The sequence below is a fragment of the Ovis canadensis genome, chromosome 21 (assembly GCF_042477335.2).
Source record: "Ovis canadensis isolate MfBH-ARS-UI-01 breed Bighorn chromosome 21, ARS-UI_OviCan_v2, whole genome shotgun sequence".
Lineage (NCBI taxonomy): Eukaryota > Metazoa > Chordata > Mammalia > Artiodactyla > Bovidae > Ovis > Ovis canadensis.
The window spans coordinates 66,277,646-66,294,244 of NC_091265.1; the positions used below are offsets into that span (position 1 = coordinate 66,277,646).

The 16,599-nt window shown below is 49.6% G+C and overlaps 1 long non-coding RNA gene across 1 annotated transcript in view; it reads right to left on the reverse strand.

Annotated features, from left to right (window-relative positions):
• The window catches only part of LOC138426861 (uncharacterized), a 93,101-nt gene extending 77,884 nt beyond the window's left edge, over positions 1–15,217 (reverse strand). Inside the window, exon 1 of the long non-coding RNA XR_011251809.1 lies at positions 15,119–15,217. This is a non-coding gene — a long non-coding RNA (uncharacterized lncRNA). The remainder of the gene's footprint in view (positions 1–15,118) is intronic.
• Positions 15,218–16,599: the final 1,382 nt, after the last annotated feature.

The window sequence follows — 16,599 nt, forward strand, 5'->3', positions numbered from 1 at the left end:
CCAGGAGAGTCCCAACTGGGAGGTTCTGGACACCCTCCTTTTAGTCTCTGATAATCACACAGACAAAGAGTTGGTGAGGCCGCGGAGCGTCTACAGCACCACAGGCTGTAGTGAAGGCTCACTCAGCCTGGAGGACACAGAGGGCTCTTAAACTCGTCCGGGCCACTTAGGAACTGCCAGCCGGGGGCGTGCCCACAGAGACCAGGCGGCCGGGCCCTGTGCTCAGGCCTCCTCGCACCTCGGGCAGAAATCAGGCTGTGCGATCGGCCACAAAACCCTACTCATTAGGAACACTTCCACCATTTCTGGACAATGCAGGGGCCAAAGAGAAAATCAAAAAGCCAATTATAAAAACAGTTACAACTGACTAGTAGTGAAAATAGTGCGTCAAAACTCGGGGTTATGGAACTAAAGCTTTATTTTAAAATAGTGTTTAATCCAAAATGCTTGTTTCAGAAAAAAAAAGACCAGGGATTAATGAGCAAAGTGTCTATAACAGAAAATAGACAGAGAAACAGCAGAGAAAATAATAGAACAGAAGGAAACCAAGGCGAGAACAAAAATAGTTAATTTTTTCAAATTCATAAACGCTTATTTATTATAAAGCAATGCAAGATAGCAGCAGGTTTTTCTAAGACAAGGAAAAAGCAATTATGTTAATTTTTAAACATCTCCCTGCGTCTATGCCTGAATATGTCTGTGTGTGTGTCTGTGTGTGTGTCTGTGTGTGTCTGTGTGTGTCTGTCTGTGTGTGTCTGTGTGCGTGTCTGTGTGTGTGTGTCTGTGTACGTGTCTATGTGTGTCTGTGTGTGTGTGTGTTGGCATCACAGATACATCTGATTTAGAATCTTGCTTTAGTCACTTAAGTGTACACGTCTCACCATATCGCAGGACTTTGAGCATTACACAGACTTTCAGGATCTAGTTTTTCTTTATTAGTGAAGCATGGTTGATCTGCAGTGTTGTGATACCTTCAGGCGGAGAGCAAACTGAATCAGTTATAATCTATCCTTTTTCAGATTCTTTTCCTTTATAGGTTGTTACAAAATATTGAATATAGTTCCCTGTGGTATACAGTAGGTCCTTGTTGATTATCTATTTTAATAAAAAATATTTTTAAATACACAATAAAGATCAACAATAAAGATCAACAATACCAGAAACTGGTCTTTGCAAAGACTAAGAAATTCACCAACTCCTGGCAAAACTGACCAGGGAAACAGAAGGGCAGGAGCAGGAATATAAGCTAAGTGTAGCAGTGTATGACCCTGGGGCAGGAAACGGCAGCCCACTCCAGCATTCTCGCCTGGGAAATCCCATGGACGGAGGAGGCTGGCGGGCTACAGTCCACGGGGTCGCAAAGAACTGGACACGACGGAGCGACTGAAAAGCAGCAGTGTGTAAAAAGCAGGACCCAGAACAGCACATCGACAGACCCAGCAGTCATCAAACAGCAGACGCCGATGCAAAAGCGCCTGCCAATAAATGAGAAAAGCTTGGACTTGTGACGACCTTGTCGTAAGAAGAGACAGACACCCAAGGATATCTCAGCCACATAAACACGAGTGAAATGTCACCCTCCGGACACTCACATGAGACGCACACCGCTTCACAAACAGGTTCTACCAAACGAGCAAGCGATGAGTAACTCCTCACGCAACAGACCTCTCCAGCCAGGAGAAGATGTGGGACACACCCATCCCCCCTACCCCCAGGCTGGTGTGAGCCCAACACCAAAAGTGGGGCAGGGGTGTCTGGGAAAATGAAAACCACTCTTGTTTATGAACTAGGCATAAAAACTCCGTGAGCAGAACCAATCCAGTAATAACAGACTGTGAAAGCTGTAACCATGCTCAGGAACGCAAGGACTATTTACATTTTAAATCAATCCTAAAATTCACCATGCTAATCAAAGGAGAAAACTTCCAGCCACTACAACAGCTGCAGAAATATTCAACAAACTTCAGCATCCACTGAAGACAAATGGAAAATCGCCGGACTAAAAGGAGCATCCCTTGATCTGTCAGAAATCTGCACCAAAAACTCACAACCAGTATTTCATATAACAGTAAAATGTTAGAAGTATTTCCTCGAATTGATGTGACGATTGGACATTGCAGCCTACGGGGAAGACCTTGGTATTGGAAAAAATTAGAAAATGAAACCCTGACTTCAAAAAACGTCCAAAATTTAATTCCAGGTAGATTCCTAAAACTCTAATCTTGGGTTTCCCTGGTGGTTCAGACGATAAAGAAGTCGCCTGCAATGCAGGAGACCTGTGTTCAGTTCCTAGGTGGGGAATATCCCCTGGAGAGGAATGGCAGCCCACTCCAGTATTCTTGCTGGGAAAATGTCACGGACAGAGGAGCCTGGTGGGCTACCGTCCATGGACCCTCCAAGAGTCAGACCTGACTGAGCAACTAACACTTTCACTTTTTTCAATCCAACAGGCACTGAGCTTTGGACAAGAAAAGTGCAGTACTGTTTGAAATAGCGACAAAAAGAGACAAAATGTCCAATAACTGGTAAAAGGGGATAAGTCAGTGGAGGAGCCTGGCGGGCCACAGTCCATGAGGTTGCAAAGAGTCAGACACAACTGAGCGAATAACACTTCCACTTCCTTGTAACTTTAGCAGTGGATAAACAGAGCCATGCGCATCACCTGTGTGGTTATCTATACCCTTTAATCAACTAGTCTCAGGAATGGGCTGGACCTTCGGGGGTCTCCCTCAAGTCTGGACACAGATTCAACAAGGGGAACTGGATCCAATGAGTGACCAGTAACAGCTTATGATATATGGACCTTACTTCAGGGGCTGACATCCAGAGGAAAACAAGAAAAAAGTCCCAGACTTGGCACAAACAGGAACCAGGAAGGGAGCATGTGCCCCGCTCTCACCTGGCCTGCACAGGTATGTAGAGGCTCCGGCCCCCGAGGCCCCACACTGAGCCGCTTCCCTCTCTCCACCTGCTGCTCTGACCTACTCCACCCTCAGCCCAGCAGAACCATGGGCTGCTCTGGCTGTTCCGGGGGCTGCGGCTCGTGTGGGGGCTGCGGCTCCAGCTGTGGGGGCTGCGGCTCATGTGGAGGCTGTGGCTCCAGCTGCTGTGTGCCCGTCTGCTGCTGCAAGCCCGTGTGCTGCTGTGTGCCAGCCTGCTCCTGTTCCAGCTGTGGCAAAGGGGGTGCGGCTCCTGCGGGGGGTCTAAGGGGGCTGCGGCTCATGTGGAGGCTGCGGCTCCAGCTGCTGTGTGCCCGTCTGCTGCTGCAAGCCCGTGTGCTGCTGTGTGCCAGCCTGCTCCTGCTCCAGCTGTGGCAAAGGGGGCTGCGGCTCCTGTGGCTGCTCCCAGTCCAGCTGCTGTGTCCCCGTTTGCTGCCAGTGCAAGATTTAATTTTCGGTTTTGCAGGGATTCTTATCAGACCCAGCACCATCCCTGGTCAGGAGTCCTGGGCTCCAGTGAAGCCACCCATCTTCCTCCCTTTCCAAGCATGAACATTTTTTTGACCTCCGGTCAAATGCGACGGGAGTGTATGTCCAACGATGACTTCCAGAGCCTCATTCCCAGCATCTGGAGACCACCCCAGCCACCTGCACCAGTGAATGGCCAGTGCCGAGCCCCGACCAGCTGCACCTGCTCCCGCGAGGACATCTGAGCAGACACGGGCTTCTCTCTGCCCTGCCACTCAGATCTCTCCGTCCCGTAACCTAATGAAGCCACTCGTCCCAGAACCCATTGCTGTTTGCGCTGTTTGTCTGTCTACAGCCCTCTGCTGGGGTGGGCAGGGTGTGTGTCAGAATTACACCTGTGGCCACGCTCATCCCTGGACCTGCGGACAGCCCACCTGACTGAGTTGCCCACAGCGTCCTCAGCCAACGTGATCCCCGTCTCCCAAACGCCGTGTGTGTGTTTTCCACAGCCAGCTAGCTGAGCAGCCTTGAGCAAGTCACCTGTCCTCCCTGCACTTCAGTGTCCACACCAGTAAGATGGGCTGCTGACAGCACCTTCCTCGCAGGAAGTGCTCCGTGAATGGTAAAGCAGCTGCATGAGGCGGGACTACGCTGTGCCGGCCGGCGCTGAGTTCCGTGCGCACCCGGCTCAGTGCTGAGCTGAGCAGTGCGTTGACTAAAGCAGCCAGACCAAAGCAAAGCCCCTCCTGCGTGGGCCTGGCACTGGGCGCCTCCAGAACGCCCGCAGCAGCCCCAGTGTGCCCGATCCCTGGTTGGGGGAAAACCAAAGCCACACCCTCCCTCCACTCAAGCCATCCCAGACCCGCTCACCCAGAGCCTCACGCTGTGAGTCATAAACACTGTCCTGCCCTCTTGCTGTCATCAGGGCTGATCTCTGAGCCACTTTGGGGGCAGACAGTTCATCCCACCTCCTACAGGGCAGCCACAAACCAGTGACACCTTCCCTGCGTCCCCACTTACAGAGCTGTGCAGCCAGGACTGAGAGCCACAGAGGCTGATGCTGAGCCCACACTCCCACCTGCTGGAATGTGAAGGCTTGTGACGGCGTGTAAAAACAAAGAGAGCAAAGCTTCTGCTTCCAGAAGGGATGTAACACGCACGGAAGGCCCACAGTCCCATTTTGGTAACTGGAAAAGGCCAAATTAATTGCAAAACCCGTAAGTCAAAAGACATCAGTAAGTTTTAGACAACCATCATGGAGAGCAGAATGGAAGTTCCTTCAAAAGCTACAAATAGAGCTACCACATGACCCAACAATCCCACCACGGCGCGTACGTTGTGAGAAAACCACAATTCAAAGAGATACACACACCCCAGTCCTCACAGTAGCAATGTTCACAAGAGCCACGACATGGAAGCCGCCGAAATGCCCACCAGGAGAGGACGGCACAGAAGCTGTGGGACATGCATGCTACGCTACGCCGCCTCAGTCGTGTCCATCTCTGTGACGACGGACTGCAGCCTGCCAGGCTCCTCTGTCCACGGGATTCTCCAGGCAAGAACACTGGAGCGGGCTGCCATGCCCTCCTCCGGGGATCCTCCTGACCCAGGGATCCAACCCACATTTCTTAGGCTCCTGCAGGTGGGTTCTTTACCACCAGCGCCACCTGGGAAGCCCATGGTACATGCATACAAGATTCCATTGCAGCACACATGTACAGTGGAATGTTACTCAGTCATAAAGGACTGCTGGAATCATGCCATTCGCAGCGACATGGACGGACCCGCACATTATCAGACTGAGTACAGCAGCTCAGACAGAGAAAGACAAGCACACAGTATCACTTATGTGTAGGAGCCCCAAAATGATACAGATGCACTTATTTACAAAACAGGAACAGACTCACAGACTTTGAAAGCAAACGTATGGTGCAGTTCAGTTCAGTTCAGTTCAGTCGCTCAGTCATGTCCGACTGAATCACAGCACGCCAAGCCTCCCTGTCCATCATCAACTCCCAGAGTTCACTCAAACTCATCTTCCATCGAGTCGGTGATGCCATCCAGCCATCTCATCCTCTGTCTTCCCCTTCTCCTCCTGCCCCCAATCCCTCCCAGCATCAGAGTCTTTTCCAATGAGTCAACTCTTCGCATGAGGTGGCCAAAGTATTGGAGTTTCAGCTTTAGCATCATTCCTTCCAAAGAACACCCAGGACTGATCTCGTTTAGAATGGATTGGTTGGATCTCCTTGCAGTCCAAGGGACTCTCAAGAGTCTTCTCCAACACCACAGTTCAAAAGCATCAATTCTTCACCCCTCCTTTCTTCACAGTCCAACTCCCACATCCATACATGACCACTGGAAAACCCATAGCCTTGACTAGACGGACCTTTGTTGGCAAAGTAATGTCTCTGCTTTTGAATATGCTATCTAGGTTGGTCATAACTTTCCTTCCAAGGAGCAAGCGTCTTTTAATTTCATGGCTGCAATCACCATCTACCGTGATTTTGGAGCCCCCGAAATAAAGTCTGACACCATTTCCACTGTTTCCCCATCTATTTCCCATGAAGTGATGGGACCAGATGCCATGATCATCATTTTCTGAATGTTGAGCTTTAAGCCAACTTATTCACTCTCCTCTTTTACTTTCATCAAGAGGCTTTTGAGTTCCTCTTCACTTTCTGCCATAAGGGTGGTGTCATCTGCATATCTGAGGTGATTGATATTTCTCCCAGCAATCTTGATTCCAGCCTGTGCTTCTTCCAGCCCAGCGTTTCTCATGATGTACTCTGCATAGAAGTCAAATGAGCAGGGTGACAATATACAGCCTTGACGTACTCCTTTTCCTATTTGGAACCAGTCTGTTGTTCCATGTCCAGTTCTAACTGTTGCTTCCTGACCTGCATACAGGTTTCTCAAGAGGCAGGTCAGGTGGTCTGGTATTTCCATCTCTTTCAGAATTTTCCACAGTTTATTGTGATCCACACAGGCAAAGGCTTTGGCATAGTCAATAAAGCAGAAATAGACGTTTTTCTGGAACTCTCTTGCTTTTTCCATGATCCAGTGGATGTTGGCAATTTGATCTCTGGTTCCTCTGCCTTTTCTAAAACCAGCTTGAACATCTGAAGTTCACGGTTCACATATTGCTGAAGCCTGGCTTGGAGAATTTTGAGCATTACTTTACTCATGTGTGAGATGAGTGCAACTGTGTGGTAGTTTGAGCATTCTTTGGCATTGCCTTTCTTTGGGATTGGAATGAAAACTGACCTTTTCCAGTCCTGTGGCCACTGCTGAGTTTTCCACATTTGCTGGCATATTGAGAGCAGCACTTTCACAGCATCATCTTTCAGGATTTGAAACAGCTCCACTGGAATTCCATCACCTCCACTAGCTTTGTTTGTAGTGATGCTTCCTAAGGCCCACTTGACTTCACATTCCAGGATGTCTGGCTCTAGGTGAGTGATCACACCATCGTGATTATCTGGGTCGTGAAGATCTTTTTTGTACAGATCTTCTGTGTATTCCTACCACCTCTTCTTAATATCTTCTGCTTCTTTTAGGTCCATACCATTTCTGTCCTTTATGAAGCCCATCTTTGCATGAAATGTTCCCTTGGTATCTCTAATTTTCTTGAAGAGATCTCTAGTCTTTCCCATTCTGTTCTTTTCCTCTATTTCTTTGCATTGATCACTGAGGAAGGCTTTCTTATCTCTCCTTGCTATTCTTTGGAACTCTACATTCAGATGCTTATATCTTTCCTTTTCTCCTTTGCTTTTCACCTCTCTTCTTGTCACAGCTATTTGTAAGGCCTCCCCAGACAGCCATTTTGCTTTTTTGCATTTCTTTTCCATGGGGATGGTCTTGATCCCTGTCTCCTGTACAATGTCATGAACCTCAGTCCATAGTTCATCAGGCACTCTATCTATCAGATCTAGGCCCTTAAATCCATTTCTCATTTCCACGGTATAATCATAAGGGATTTGATTTAGGTCATACCTGAATGGTCTAGTGGTTTTCCCTACTTTCTTCAATTTAAGTCTGAATTTGGCAATAAGGAGTTCATGATCTGAGCCACAGTCAGCTCCCGGTCTTGTTTTTGCTGACTGTATAGAGCTTCTCCATCTTTGGCTGCAAAGAATATAATCAATCTGATTTTGGTGTTGACCATCTGGTGATGTCCATGTGTAGAGTCTTCTCTGGTGTGGTTGGAAGAGGGCGTTTGCTATGACCAGTGCGTTCTCTTGGCAAAACTCTTATTAGCCTTTGCCCTGCTTCATTCCGCATTCCAAGGCCAAATTTGCCTGTTACTCCAGGTGTTTCTTGACTTCCTACTTTTGCATTCCAGTCCCCTATAATGAAAAGGACATCTTTTTTGGGTGTTAGTTCTAAAAGGTCTTGTAGGTCTTCATAGAACCGTTCAACTTCAGCTTCTTCAGTGTTACTGGTTGGGGCATAGGCTTAGATTACTGTGATATTGAATGGTTTGCCTTGGAAACGAACAGAAATCATTCCATCGTTTTTGAGATTGCATCCAAGTACTGCATTTCGGACTCTTTTGTTGACCATGATGGCTATCCATTTCTTCTAAGGGACTCTTGCCCACAGTAGTAGATATAATGGTCATCTGAGTTAAATTCACCCACTCCAGACCATTTTTGTTTGCTGATTCCTAGAATGTTGACGTTCACTCTTGCCATCTCCTGTTTGATCACTTCCAATTTGCCTTGATTCATGGACCTGACATTCCAGGTTCTTATGCAACACTGCTCTTTACATCATCGGACCTTGCTTCTATCACCAGTCACATCCACAGCTGGGTATTGTTTTTGCTTTGGCTCCATCCCTTTGTTCTTTCTGGAGTCATTTCTCCTCTGATCTCCAGCAGCATATTGGGCACCTACTGACCTGGGGAGCTCCTCTTTCAGTGTCCTATCATTTTGCCTTAATGTATGGTTACCAAAGGGAAAAGCCTGGGGAAGGGATAAATTAGGAGTTGTGATTAGCATCTGCACACTGCTATATACAAACTAGGTGATTAGCAAGGACTCGCTGCAAAGCACAGGGGACTCTGCTCGATGCTGCGCAATGATCTATCCGGGAAAAGAATCTGAAAAAGAATGGATCCATGTATATGCATAACTGAGTCACTTTGCTGTACAACTAAAATCAGCACAACACTGTAAATCAGCTATGGAGAAGGGAATGGCAGCCCACTCCGGTATTCTTGCCTGGAGAATTCCATGGACAGAGGAGCCTGGTGGGCTACAGTCCAAGGGGTCACAGAGAGTCGGACACGACTGACCGACCAACACAAACACAAGTCAGCTCTAATATAGAATAAAAATTAAAATACTTAAAAAGACGTTAGTAAATCTTATGTGTTTTACCGCAATTTAGTCACTTACATTTTTAAGTGGGATGTACACACTAATATATATATAATATCAGAGAATTGTGGGAGCAATGAGGTCCAGATGAAATACATTCCAGAGAGGGAAAGCTCTTCTCGGATAAACCGAGCGTCAGTCGCTGCGTCTTCCTTCAGGCGACTGGCCAGCTGTGGGTGAGGGCTGGTCATCGGCATAAACCAGAAGGAGGAACTGGACCAGGAAAGAAAAGCCAGCAGGGCTGGTGGCAGCTGAGACCTGGCACAGCCACGCGAATAAAAATAAACGTGAAAAAGAAAAACAGAGAAAACAGCCAAAGCAACAGGAGAAACACACAGCATCTTTGAAGGAATAATCATAGAAGTGAGAGCTGACCTCTAACCAGCAGTGATGGGGTCCATAAGATAAGGGGTGACACTTCACGGAGCTGAGAGAAAGAAAACCTCCCGGCTTGGAGTTTTATACCTGATGAAAATATCCTCCAAAATCTAAGTGGAGTAGAGTTGTTTTCAGCTGAAAGATGATGTCACTGGAAGACCTACAACACAAGAAATACTGACGTCCTTCGGGCTGAAGAAAAATAACTCCATATGAGAGTATGGAGGATCGGGAATTGAGCAAAGGATAGTGGCAAGTGTAAACATGTTGGTAAGCACACACACACAAATACCTGTTTTAAACAATACACTAACATCCTGTGAGACCTTTAACATCTGCAGAAATAAAATGTAGAGGATAAATGGAATTAAAGAGTTGTGAAGTTCTTTCCCTGTTCAGGAAGCCATGAGACTTCAAGAACGTAAAATTTAATCTCCAGAATAGTCAATAAAGCATAATACAGGAACATATAACTCCAAAGCTAACAGAAGAGATAAACTGAATTTTTAAAATTCGGTAAATCCAAAAGAAGGCAAGATAAAAGAATAAAGAAACAAAGAAGAGATGAATGAAATAGAAAATAAATCCAGTGATTAAACCCAGCAATGTCAGTAAGTCCCGGTCAGTGCAAATGATCTAAGTGCTCCAAGAAAAGTCAAATGTCAGATTGGGAAATTCAAAGAATTTTCAACTGCATCCTGTTTACAAAAGACACACTTTCAATAATGGAACCCAGAAAGGTAGAAAGAAAAAAATGGGAAAAGGCTCTATCATGCAAACACTAATTTTATAGAAAGTTAGTGTAGCTATATTAGTGTCAGACAAGGTAGACTTTAAGACAAAACTCTTACGAGAAAGACCAAAGCACATTGCATGATGCTAAGAGAGTCAATGAGACTGAAAAAGTAAACAATCCTAAATTTCTATCAACCAAATAACAGAGCTTCAAAATAGATAAAGAAATGCTGACAAAACTAAAAGAAGGAAAATACAAATCCACAAACAGAACTGAGAATTTTCACTGTTATGGCAACATAGCTCAGTAACTGACGGAACAAGGAGATGAGTCAGTAGGGAGTTCACTTCAGTTCAGTTCAGTCGCTCAGTCGTGTCCGACTCTTTGCGACCCCATGAATCGCAGCACACCAGCCCTCCCTGTCCATCACCAACTCCTAGAGTTCACTCAAACTCACGTCCATTGAGTTGGTGATGTCATCCAGCCATCTCATCCTCTGTCTTCCCCTTCTCCTCCTGCCCCCAATCCCTCCCAGCATCAGAGTCTTTTCCAATGAGTCAACTCTTCGCATGAAGTGGCCAAAGTATTGGAGTTTCAGCTTCAGCATCAGTCCTTCCAATGAACACCCAGGACTGATCTCGTTTAGAATGGATTGGTTGGATCTCCTTGCAGTCCAAGGCACTCTCAAGAGTATTCTCCAACACCACAGTTCAAAAGCATCAATTCTTCAGCCCTCCTTTCTTCACAGTCCAACTCTCACATCCATACATGACCACAGGAAAAACCATAGCCTTGACTAGACGGACCTTAGTTGGCAAAGTAATGTCTCTGCTTTTGAATATGCTATCTAGGTTGGTCATAACTTTCCTTCCAACGAGTAAGCGTCTTTTAATTTCATGGTTGCAATCACCATCTGCAGTGATTTTGGAGCCCCCAAAATAAAGTCTGACATTGTTTCCACTGTTTCCCCATCTATTTCCCATGAAGTGATGGGACTAGATGCCATGATCTTAGTTTTCATCAGGAGGCTTTTAGGGTCCTCTTCACTTTCTGCCATAAGGGTGGTGTCATCTGCATATCTGAGGTTATTGATATTTCTCCCAGCAATCTTGATTTCAGCTTGTGCTTCTTCCAGCCCAGCGTTTCTCATGATGTACTGGAGATCTGAATGTGATTAGCCAACTTGACTTCACTAACATATATTGAAATAATACAGAGTTTATGCTTTGTCAGAGAGACAGAGCGTGTGCTTTGATACATACTCAGTAAGAGAAAGATATCTGCCTTCAAATCCCCAAATGTTTGAAAATTAAGGCACAGATTTCAAAATAACCCATAAGCCTAAGAAATCACAGTGGAAATCGGAAGATATTTTGGACTGCCTTATAATGTAAATATGACATCAAAACCTGCTGGATACAGCTTAAGCAATGCTTAAAGAAAATCAACCCTGAATATTCACTGGAAGGACTGATGCTGAAGCTCCAATACTTTGGCCACCTCATGTGAACAGCTGACTCATTGGAAAAGACCCTGATGCTGAGAAAGACTGAGGACAGGAGCAGAAGGCAGTGACAGAGGTTGAGATGGTTGGATGGCATCACAGACTCGATGGACATGGCTCTGACCAACTCTGGGAGATGGTGATGGACAGGGGAGCGTGGCGTGCTGCAGTCCATGGGGTTGCAAAGAGTTGGACATGACTTAGTGACTGAACAACAGAGAAAAATCTATAGGTCAAAACACATGTATTAGAAAAGGAGAGTAAGTGAAAATCAGCTATCTAAACTTTCAAGAAACTGGAAAGAGGATTGAATCTGAAATAAGGTAGAAGAAAGAAAATAATAAAACAAATAAAATAAATATTAAAAGGGAGCACAAATCAATGAAATTGAAATCAGATGCAAAACAGAGAAAATTAACATAGTCAAGTGTTTGCTCTTCATAAAGATTAACAAAATTTACAAACCACCAGCAATACTGATCCAAAAACAGAGGAAAAGATACATTACAAATAATAGAAATGAAAAGGCACATCACTACATACCCTGCACACAAGAAAAATACGACTAGGTCCAAGCATAAATTACATGAACAATTTCAAATTTCAGATGAAATAAGCAACGTCCTGAAAAACACAACTATATCCCACCTGAGATAAGAAATAAAGTGTGAACAGTCCTATAGGTGTTAAAGAAATTGAATCTGTAACTGAAAACCTTTCCAGGAAGAAAGCAGGAGGCCAGTGTCTTCAAGAGTGAATATCTTCAGGGACTTCCCAGATGGTCGAGTGGCTAAGACTCTGCACTTCCAATGCAGGGGGCCTGGGTTTGATCCCTAGGCAGGGAGCTAGATCGCACACACCACGGCTACAATCCAACACAGCCAAATAAATAAAACTTTTTTTTTTTAAAAAAAGAGTGAATACCTCCAGATACTTAAGACAGCATGCCAACTGTGGTAGACAGAGTAATGGACACCCAGACATGCTCACATTCTAATCCTCAGAATCTACACAGCTAAAGAGTGTGCGTTTCTAACAGACTCACCAGCGCCACTGACACAGCTGGTCTGGATGACTACCCCACCTGGCGATAGGAGATCCCTGCTGGAATATTCCTGGCGGCACCGCTATACTAGAACGAGCAGCGGAAGAAACGTGTTCACCAGGGGAGGCCCACACCGCAGCCGCGATGGAGGGACCAGGCTCGCCTGCATCAACAAAGATGCACAGAGGCAGTGGGGGGAGAAGGGAATCTGCAGGAAGGCGGCTGCGATGATTCCACACATGAATATTTTACAGCACAGATAACACCACGTGGTGTACATGGGCCTTACACATGCAGCCGAGTGAGAAAAGCAGAGCCAGGAAGACACTGGCCTTCTGGAGTGGCGCTGCCTCCTGACAGAGGGGTGGGAGAGGTTCAGAGAGCCCGCTGGGTCTGCACTGTGTTGTTACAACCTGAAGCGAAATGGGAGAAAAGGTTGACATGCTTGGGTCCCGCAGCTAGGTGTTTGTTATACCATACTACAAAAAAATGTCATAACATACTAGGAAAGAAGATAGCCTGAAATGTGAATAATCTGAGATTAAAAGCAAATAGAAGGGGCTTCTCTGGTGGTCCAGAGGTTAGGAATCCCCTGCCAATCAATGCCGGGGACACAGGCTCAGTCCCAGGTCCAGGAAGATTTCACATGCCCAGGAGCAACTGAGCCCCTGCGTGCAGCACACCCACTGGGCTTTCGAGATGCAACTACTGAGGCCGCAGCACCTAGAGTCCGCGCTCTGCAACAAGAGAAGCCGCCGCAGTAAGACGCCCGCACACTGCGACTGGAGAGCTGCCCCGGCTCGCTGCAACCAGAGAAAGGCCCAAGCAGCCGCCCAAGAGCCAGCACAGCCAAAGAGAAACAGCGCGCAGCCGGAGGCCACTTCACTGCACGGCTTTTGATAGCCGAGATACGGAAAGGATCCCTCGCATGGAAACGGAGAGTCGGTTGAAACATCCGCGCACACCCACAACAGACAACTGCACCGTTACAACCGGGCGGCGGGAGCGCGGATGCGACGAGCTTCAAAAGTACTTTGTTGCGTGGAAAAAAAAAAAAAAAGTCAGGCACTAAAGAACGCACACCGCTTGCCCGCGCGTGTACGAAATTCAAGAACAGCAGCACCGACGGGATGGGTCAGAAAGTGAGGGGAGACTGGGAAGGGTGGCCCCGGGGATTTTTAGGACTAGTTCCGGGCGGTCAGCGCAGCTGCCAAAAGCCGTTGTTGGAACACCCGAGATGGGCGTCGTACTAACCCTACCTTGACTTAAAAAGGTTGTGGGAAACGTAACGCCGCGGGTACAGGTTTACTACGGGTCATCAGCTGAAACACTGACGGGTGAGCTCCGTTTCCTTTGGCGCCGAAGGCGGCTTTCAGGGCGGCCGGAAGGGGGAGCGCACGGGCCGCAGCGACCGCGCTCGCACCTGCCCGCCGCGGGCGCGGGTCCCTGGAGGGCGGGGGGCTGTGAGCGTGCCGGGCCGGACCGGCTCGACCCGCCCCCTAGGGGCCGCGGCGCCTCCCGGGGCCCTCGCAGGACTCTGCTCCACCCTGGGGACCCCCAGGCGGCATCTGCACGTGCGGGCTGGCACGGCCGCGATCACCTGCCCTGCCCGACTTGGACATTGACCGCCTGGCACTGCCGCCCCATCCCGAGGGCCAGCTGTGGAGCTGTAACCCACGCGAGGAGTCCCTTCAGCCCGCAGCCAGCTTCCCAAGCCGCTCCTGCCCCTTCGAAGCTGCGCGCCCGCCGAGATGCTGGCCGCCCCTCCCTGAGCCTGCGGGGTCTGGGGGCTTGAGCGGCAAGGGCCACCCACCAGGCAAGGCATCTAGACCTCTGGCCCTCCGCGGGTGGTGCTTGAGGGGAGGGTGGTCTCGCTCCCAATTGCAGAGAACCAAGAATGCTGCTAAGCATCCTGGTGACCTTGGAGGTCGCTGTCTTCCCCAGAGTGGGTGCCGCCCTACCCAAATGCGCCATCCTTGCAGAACCCCAGGTTTTACACGAGAAATGACTCCTTGGATGATAAAATAATCCTGAACTGGAAATTCCCCCGCAGTCCAGCGATTAACATTATTGCCCTCACTGCCCAGGCCGTGGGTTCAGTCCCTAGTGGCGTCAACTAAGATCCCTCAAGTAGCCAGGTGAGGCCAAAAAATAAAATAACCCTGGCCCAAACACGCTCCCCCAGCCAGACACAGCCGGAGAAACTGCACACCATCGCCTCCCTCCCAGAGGGGGCACCAGGACACCACCCCTCCCCTCAGTTTACTGCCGCCTGCTCAAGGACAGAGCCAGGAGCTGCCCTTGGCCACACGCAGGCGCAGACCACGCCTGGGCTGGGCAGAAGAGGAGCCACTTGGACGGTCCTCCCTTGCCCTCTCTACTGGGCTCATCCTGGATCGGGCCTAGGGAGCAAGAGAGCGAGGAGTCCCCCCAGCCCAGCTGACAGTTCTGTCCCCCACTCCTAAGGGTCCCAGGCCCCTTTGGGTTCTGTCCACGCTTCCCCAAGGGCCTCTGATATTGGCTCAGGCGACCCGGCCAGCTGGGGGGCCCAGCCTGAACCTTCCTACCCTCTCCCAGGAGCAAGCCTCCCCCACTTTTCAGATATGGAATGAGCCCAAATGCAACAAGCTCCCCGCCACACCCTACACTCCTTCCGGACCTGACCTGGCCGTGCAACAACTGGGCTGGGCACCTCACTTGAGTTCAGGGTCCATCTCCAGCCAGGGCTTCTCTGCTCAGCAACACCTTACTCCTTCGGTTCCACCTCCGGCAGGGAAAGAGGAAGGACCTCAACCCAGCCCCAGCCCCAAATAGCCCTGGAGTTAGCCAGTGCTTCCTTCCGGGACAGCCCCACCCCACCCCCACCCCAAGATGTTTGTTATCCTAATTGCTGGCTCAGAGCCAAGAACAGACTCTCCTCCACACACACACACACACACACACACACACACACACAAATACTCACACCTGAGTGCTCAGGCTAGCAAGGGAGAGGCCCCAAGGACTTACTAAGCAACCACTGTGGACGAAGCTCTGAGGCCAGAGGTCAGGAAAATTGAAAGTGGGAAAGAGAGGGCCCAGCCGAGGCCCTAGCCATCACGACCTTCCCCAGCTGCACTCGCAGCTCTAGGGTCCCGAGTGCCCACCTGTCCCAGAAGAGTATAGAAAACAGTCTCCTGCAAGGATTTTTGTGACCCTTCATTCAAACAGCCGCGGCTGAGGGGGCCTCTCAAATCACCCCCTCCAGGCGAAAGAGCTGTGCTCTCGGGGGGCCGAAGCCTCTCAGAGCCCTGAGATGCCCCCACGGGCCAGAGGAGGCCCCGCCCTCACTCTCCACTGGGCAGCCGTGGGGACGGGGGTTAAGGAATGTTTGAGTCGTCTGGTCACAACATCCCCCCCCAAAATTATCACTTTCAAAGGCTCCCAGGGCTCCTTGGCCCCCTGGGCAGAAGTCTTTCTCCCCTTCCTCAGAGCGAGGCCCCCAGGGCCTGGCACAAGTGCTCAGTACACACCTGGCACAACACAGATGCCCGAAACATGCCCCCCTGCCCCCACCCCCCATCCCCGCCCCGCGGCTGCCCCGAGCCGGCGGAAGGACGGGGTCTTCGCAGCCTGCGGTGGTCCTTGCGCCTCCGCGGCCTCCAGTCGCTGTCTGTCCATCCTGGAATGGCCTCCCGGACGCTCCCCTCCCCGCCCCGGGGTGTTTCCGCCAGACACCGCCGGAGGTGTAATTACCTATGTTTGCTCCCGCTCTGGACAACCAGCGTCCAAGCGGCCGAGGGCTTGTGTTCCAACAGCGGTCTGCTGGGGCGGACCCTCAACTACTTTTACTGGGCTGGGGGCACCCTCCGAGGGCGGGTCCCGAGAGCACCGCTTAAGGTGGACTTTTAATTGGAAGTGACAAAGGCTGGAGGTCATCGGTGGGGCTGGGGGTACAGTGCTGCCCAGGGGGCCGCCACGTCCCACCAGAGTTCAGCTGTGTGACCAGAGGCACACCTTTTCGCCTCTGAGCTTCCCACTCCACCCCCTACCCCGTAAAATGCAGACCCAGGCTCCCACCGCCAGGGCTCGTGGAGAGGGGACGCGCGGATGCCTAAAGTAAAGCGCCGCCTGGGCCGGGCTCGCGGGGTGCGCTCGTGCCCGCC